Genomic DNA, 7,292 nt, shown 5'->3' with positions numbered 1-7,292 from the left:
GTGGCTAGTAGGATGAACCTAGAGGCTATGATGGGCCATGGGAAAAGGCAGGCACAGAAGGACAAGCCCTGTGTGACTGCACTCACGCGTGGAATCCAACAGAGCTGGGGGCAGCAAAGCCCACAGCAGGGCAGTGCTGGCCACAGGGGTGGGGTGGGGCTAGTCCCACGCTCATAGGAGGAACACTAGGTCTGGTGCGATAACGTGGAAGTGATTGCTGTTCATAACGCTGTATTGTATGATCCCAAAGAGCTAGGCAAATGCATTTTGGACGTCTTCCGCCCAGAGACAGGATGAATGTTTGAGATGATGGATGACCTGTGTATCCTGAGTGGATTAGCACACGGTGTAGAAATGTATCGAAATATCACACTGTGCCGCCTAAAGAGGTCCATTTGTTATCTGTCAATAAGAAGACAAGATCCACCTGGGCTCCCCTTGCGTCTCCCAAACCTCCTGCTGGGTCTCCTGTCCTGGTGCCCCTTCCAGCAGGGCTGGGCGGCATGAGCAGGTTGTTCTCAGCTGTCCCGGCTGCAGGCAGGCTTGGCTCTGAGCCCCTCTTTGACTTGGCTTCGCTATGGCTCTTCAGCCCCCACTCTACCCGCCATCTCCCTTTTCTTCTTAACAGCACGATGGCTCCCACCATCCTCTTTGCCTTTGGATGCCTCTGGCTCACAGGATGCCTCCAGCTCTCTAGCTCACGGGCTAACGCCTGGGGCTTCCCCCAGATCTGGCCTGGAAGGTTTTCTTCTTCCCTTTTAAGGCTGGGACTTCCTGTTGCATCTCCTAAAGGGCCCTAGCCTCTGGCCTCTTAGGGGCCGGAGTCTCCAAGACCCAGAATTATGATAATTCAGACACACTTAGTATTTCCTTCCCTTCCCTTCCTTCCTTCCTTCCTTCCTTCTTTCCTTCCTTCCTTCCTTCCTTCCTTCCTTCCTTCCTTCCTTCCTTCCTTCCTTCCTTCCTTCCTTCCTTCCTTCCTTCCTTCCCTCCCTCCCTCCTTCCTTCCTTCCTCCCTCCCTCCCTCTCTCCCTCTCTCCTTCTTTCCTTCCTTTTTTCTTCCCTCCCTCCTCCCCTCCCTCTCTTCCCCTTTCTTTCCTTTCTTTCTCTATCTCCTTTTTCTTTCTCTATCTTCTTCCTTTCTATCTTTCTTGCTCTTCTTTCTCCCTTCCTTCCTTCCTTCCTTCCTTCCTTCCTTCCTTCCTTCCTTCCTTCCTTCCTTCCTTCCTTCCTTTCTTTCTTTCTTTCTTTCTTTCTTTCTTTCTTTCTTTCTTTCTTTCTTTCTTTCTTTCTTTCTTTCTTTCTCTCCCTTCACTTCTTTCCTTCCTTCCCTCCTTTCTTCCTTCCCTTGCTTGCTTGCTTGCCTTCTCCATTCCTAGCTTTTTGGTGGTTAACTGGAGATAAGAGTCCCATGGATTGTCTTCCCAGGCTGGATTTAAACTGCCACTCTCAAATCTCAGCCTCCTGAGTCAGGTACCAGGAATTTTCTCTTTGCCTTTCTGTCGCTTGCTCTTCCTCTTTACATAAAAGCTCAAGGAACCTCATCTTCCAAAACATGTCAAAGGAAGAAGAGAGAGAATCAGGTCAAACACAGTTTCTCCTAAGCACCCAGAGGCTATCCAACACTGTGTTGTATGGGTGACAAACTTAGACTAAATGCTGAAGAGCTCAAATCCCTTCACAGATAATAAGAATATAGTGACGAATAAGGCTGCTTTGAACTATTTCCTCCTGCTATAGCAAAATAACCCAAGACTAGGTACTTTATAAAGAGCAGACGTTTATTTGGCTCCATCATTGGGTGGAGCCCCATGCTGCTTTAGGGTTTCACATGACCTGACAGAGCAAGTGGGACAGCTCGGGTCTCACCTTCCTTTTCTTAGCAAAACTCCTAGTGGGAATGAGCATGATGGCTCCTGTCTGTCATCCTAGATACTTCTGGAGGATCAAGTTTAAAGGCCAGTCAGGCAAAAAGTTAGCAGGACAGCATCTCAACAAACTAGCCAAACGTGTCAGTGCATGCTTTGTATCCCAATTATAAGAGAAGAAGAGGTAGGAAGATCAAGGTCTGAGGCTGACCCCAGGTAAAAAGTAGGAGATTGTATCTGAAAAATAGTTTAAGAAAAAAGAGCTAAAGGCATGGCTCAAGTACACTGCCAAAGTTCTCACCCTCATGATACCCTCCAGTCCTAATGACTTCCCAAAGGCCCCACCTCCAAATACCAATGGCATGTGACTTTGGGGGTTAACAAAAGTCCCAACACAGGAACTTTAGAAAAACAGAGTGAAATCACAGCAAAGGTCTTATACTATATCACCAAATATTCCTTCCATTTTTTTTTTCTTGTTGACTCATAGTTCTTGGGTTCCACTGTTCAAATCCATCCACCTCTCCCTCCCTCCTTCCATCCACCATTCCATTCATTCATCCGTCTATCCATCCATCCATCCATCCATCCACTCCCATCCATTGTTCCATTCAGTCATCTGTCCATCCATCCATTTTCCCACCCATCTTGTCACATAATCATTTGTGAGCACAAGCTACTAGTCCACATACTGGAGGAAAGAGAATTGATCTGGTGGTAGAAAGTAGTAAAATGTAGTACAACAAAGAGCCATGGCTTCCAGAAGACAGGCTGAAAGCTTGTCTGTGCATATCATCCTATGTACTTGAGGGTTTGTGGTATGGTCTTAGAATCCTCATTGCTCAGAACACTGGTTGGCTCAAGGTCAGAGCACAGCAAATGGTGAATGAAGGGAGGAGAGAAAGAAGCAAGGACGAGCGTAAGTCTAAGTTTCCTTCCTTCCTCCTGTGGGCAGGGAGCGTGCATGGTCGTGGCTGGGTTGATCTTTCCTTTGTGTTTCATTCTCAAAGCTGGGCGTGGATCCTCCCGTTCCCAACTGCACGTCAGGAGCCAAACTGCCAGAATGAGTCCAAATGCTAGCCAGCTCGTGCTAGGCCAAGTTCTCGAGACAGGCTCTGCTGTGCTTTTCAGAGACATTACGCAGCAGCCACTGCTTATTAATTATCAATTAAATATGAATCATCTGTGGGATGCTTCAAGCTCCTCAGGGATCAGAACTCTGTTGCCTAGAAAAATAGCATTTTCCTAACAGCAAGAGCAGTACCCACAGCAGAAGTAGCTTTCTTTCTTTCTTTCTTTCTTTCTTTCTTTCTTTCTTTCTTTCTTTCTTTCTTTCTTTCTTTCTTTCTTTCTTTCTTTCTTTCTTTCTTTCTTCTCCTTCACACACAAGGACCACAGGCAACAGTTTAAAAAAAAAATCAAAGAAATTGGACGAGATTGTATTATTGAGAGGAGAGGTTACATCTGGAAATGCCCCCAAATGGATTTCCCGCCACCCCCCCCCCCCCCCCCCGCCCCAACAGTCCCCTTCCCCTTGCTATTAATGGACTTAGAAGTTGTACAAGAAAACTCTGGTACTTGGTCTGTACTGCCCCCTGGTGGCGACATCAATTTTGACATCCGGGAATGCTCATTCCTGGGCCAAACTCAGAATGAACAGCAAGAAAAACGAGAGAGAGCACCAGCCTAGAAAACTCACTGAGCACTGGGGAGACTGACACATAAAACAAAAGAGAGTGATAACAACCCCCACCCCCGGGAATCTTTTTCCTGGCCTTCTGGTTTTTCTTCTGGAGAATTATCTTCTAGAGATTACCTTCATTCATTCCTTCATTATCTTCATTCATTCATTCCAACATCTCTTCATTCATTCAAATGTGTTCTAGATACCATACCGGATGTGACAAGCTTGTCTTCAAGGAATTTTCACATGCTTGGATCCAGCCCCTGGCCTTGGAAACACAGAATTCACATTCTGCTGTCAAATGTCACTTATTAATGATAGCTTGTAAATAAATGGGATCCCTGGCTAAACCACCTGGCTCATCTTCTGTGGGGAATGACTGTTTGTTTAAGAGGGAATTGCAGAAAGAGAGACACCTCAAAGAAGAAAGGCATGTAACACCAATGGGTGAATTTCAGGTGTGGGAGGGTGGGAGACTTGGGTGCAATTGGAAAATTCTTTGCATTCCCCCCACATAGCTCACCCAAGCCATTTCCCAATCTATCAGCCGTGTCTGGGCCCCCGGGCTCAGAGCAGTGAAACTACAAAACTGGAGTTGAAGACAGAGGTTGATGGTCTTTGTCCTTTGAAGGAAGGAAAAGAAATCCCAAGGAGAATTGTTCTCAATGACTCAGGGGTTGGACTCTTGGGAGAGGAGGGAGAAGTCTGTGCGTGTCATAAGTGAGGTACCCGAGAGGGGCAGGGTTCTCAGGAGTGGAAGGGGCGTGGGGGATAGAGAAAGACGTCAGGAGAAGACAATCATGACTGCAGCTCTTGGCGAAGGTGACCTCGCTGCAGGAGCAAGCCTGGAGATAGAGAGGAGACATCTCGCCGGCCTGGTCATTATCTTCTAAAAGCGTTGCTGTTTCCTTTTGTGCCAGGACCCGGCTTCAAGTTGAGGCCTAGTGCTGTCACTTACCTTTTGCTATTCAAGCCACACTTCCACTTCTGGGATTTCGCTGGTTGATTGGCGATAGGAGTCTCTTGGACCTTCCTGTTCAGGCTGGCTTTGAACAGCGATCCACAGAGCTCAACCTCCTGAATAGCTGGATTACAGGTGTGAGCTACCAGCGCCTGGCACAGGTGTTCTCGTTTGACCTCTAATGTGCCATTGGTCTATTCATACCACCCCCAACGGCCCCACGCTTGTGGGCGGGGTCACCTCTTTGAGGTCACTCGAGCATGCGTGTAAGAATTCCACACACAGTGGCACACCAACTCTACAGCAAGGGTCTCCAAAGCCATCTTCCTCCTTCTCTAGACGTTTGTCCCCTCCGTCCCCATTCATGGCCAACGGTTAGCTCTTGCGTGTGTGGAGGAGCGGAGGCTTTCGTTCCATCCTCTTATCGTGAAGCTGTGTTGGGAGCCGGGGCGCTGTTGGATACCTTGGACACTCTAGGGAAATTTGCAAAGGTGGGACTCCCGACACAGTCGCTGGAGGTTGGGTTGTTTTCTCTTAGGTTACAGAAGGAATGGTCCAGAGAAGCTGGCTCCATGTTAGAAGAGAGGCCTGTTTACATCAAGGACTCTTTCAGAGACCTTGTGGGGAGAGACCACCAAGGACATTTGTTGGTGTGTTGTTGGTTTTGCTTTTGCTGAAGGATCTCTTCTTGTAGGCCCGGTTGGCCTTGAATTCACAATCCTCCCAAGTGCTTGGATTACAGCTACGTTCCACCATGCCTAGCTAGATTATTTTTTTTTTTTAGCCCTTGTGTCGATGTTCCCTTCTCTTGGGCACCTGGCTGGGCGCCCATGTTGGCTGCTCCTCCGTTGTGTGCCTCTAGGCGGCGATCTAGCCACAGATCTTTCTGGAAAGTCTGGGGTTGGTCCCCACAATGGCCTTCTTTCTCTCAGTTTAGGCTGGAGAGCACAGAGAACAGGAGTGTCACACACATCTGTGAACTGAAGCCATGCGTGCTGGCTCTGCACTGGTGTAGAGGAAGCCAGGTAGACCTGGTAGACGTGGCATTTGCCTGAGAGGGTTTGCTAAGAAACATCAAGGCCAGGACAAATGACTTGGATTCCAGTTGCCATGGCTAGGTCTTCCATCACCAGATGTCAACCTCTGTTTGTTTGTTGCCCTTTCTCCTTCCCTCCCTTCCCCTACCTCTCTTCCTGTCTCTTTCCCTCCATCTTCATTACTAGTTGTTGACTGGAAAAAGATCCTTCCTTCCCTTCAGTATGCAGCTCCAGCATGTCTCTCCCTGCGCGGCCTCCACTGGGCTCCTTCCTGTGCCTACGGTATCCCCTAGCGTGGGGAGCCGCCATCTGCACACTGGGCCGCATCCCCACGGGGGCCGGGGCCCAGCACAGCCATCACTGCCTGCAGAAGGGCCCGGAGGTGTGTCTGTGTGTTTGCACACGTGTGGGGGAACCTTGGCGTGAAAGGACAGTCCTTTCTCATAGAAACATTGTGATCCTCTCTTCCATGTGATGCTTCCTTTGCACTTCCCAGCTTGTTTCTGTGGGGAGCAAGAGGACTCTCTGTGTGAACACACACACACACACACACACACACACACACACACACACACACACACACACACCCCGTCCTCAGTACAGGACCTTTTTGGTTGCTGCTGTTTCTAGAGAAGGCAGAGGCAGTGGGCTGCCTGGCCAGCTGTAAAGCCACAGGATTCCACCAGAGGGCGCTGCTGCCATTCTCTGGTTGTTATCTTCTCGTTCCAGAGGACCCCCCACCCCCCTGCGGAGCTCACCTGTCTTGTCTGTGACCCACAGTGTCTAGGAGGCCAGGTGAGTGTTTACTAACCTGATGGTGTGTGTGTGTGTGTGTGTGTGTGTGTGTGTGTGTGTGTGTGTGTGTGTGTGTATCCCCAATCTTGTGGATTTGTGATATTTTCAAAAAGGGAAGCAGCCCGTTTCTAGCAGTGTCTTCAATGTGAAAGGCAGTGGGACCTTTCCTATTTCCCACTGAGCCTCTCTGCCAACTTCCTGCACAGGGGGTTCCAGTCGCTGACCACCAGAAAGGACGTCCACAGCTAGGACCCCACTTGTGGCAGCTCATGAGGCCCTGGGAAGCATCAGCTCTTCTCCTATTCTCTTCTATTCATTCTCTTCGGATTCTCAGGTCTGGAATCACTCTGAAGGAGACAGAAAATTGCCCCTCCATGCAGGACCTCCAGCCATCTGCAACCAGACCCCCGGTGCCTCTCCAAGCTTCAAGAGCTGTCGCTGGGTTGGCTGGGAGCCTTGCTCACTAACCCTCCACCTGCCCCACGGCCCCTGGTCAGTGCTGAGAACCCAGCAGTGGCCTGTGGCAATATTTCCCAGAGGTGGTGACCTCTGTGTGTACATTCCCGAGATTCCCTCTGCTCTGCTGGCTCACTGTGGGTCGCCACTCCCAGCCGCAGACCACCCCAATCCAAGGCATCAATCACCCACTCGGGGTGTGTGTCTTCCCCAGACATTCATGTGATAGATCTCTCTTGCTTCACTGAATCTAAACTATGGCTGGCCTTTCAGGTTGCTTCATATTCTTCTCCCGCTTTCATATTCAGTCAACGGTGTGTCGGTTCATTCCTCTGCTTCGCCAACACTGTCATGTAGTCATCTTTATGTTTGCCCTCAGGTCTCCTGCTCCTGTGGAAAATCTCAGCACTGAAAACAAACAAAAAAATCCCCCAAACAAAGCTGATAACAAGCTGAGCTCAGTGACACACACCTGTAGTCCCAGCACTGCA

Source organism: Perognathus longimembris, chromosome 21 (assembly GCF_023159225.1).
Source record: "Perognathus longimembris pacificus isolate PPM17 chromosome 21, ASM2315922v1, whole genome shotgun sequence".
NCBI lineage: Eukaryota > Metazoa > Chordata > Mammalia > Rodentia > Heteromyidae > Perognathus > Perognathus longimembris.
Note: the sequence above shows the minus strand (reverse complement) of the source record.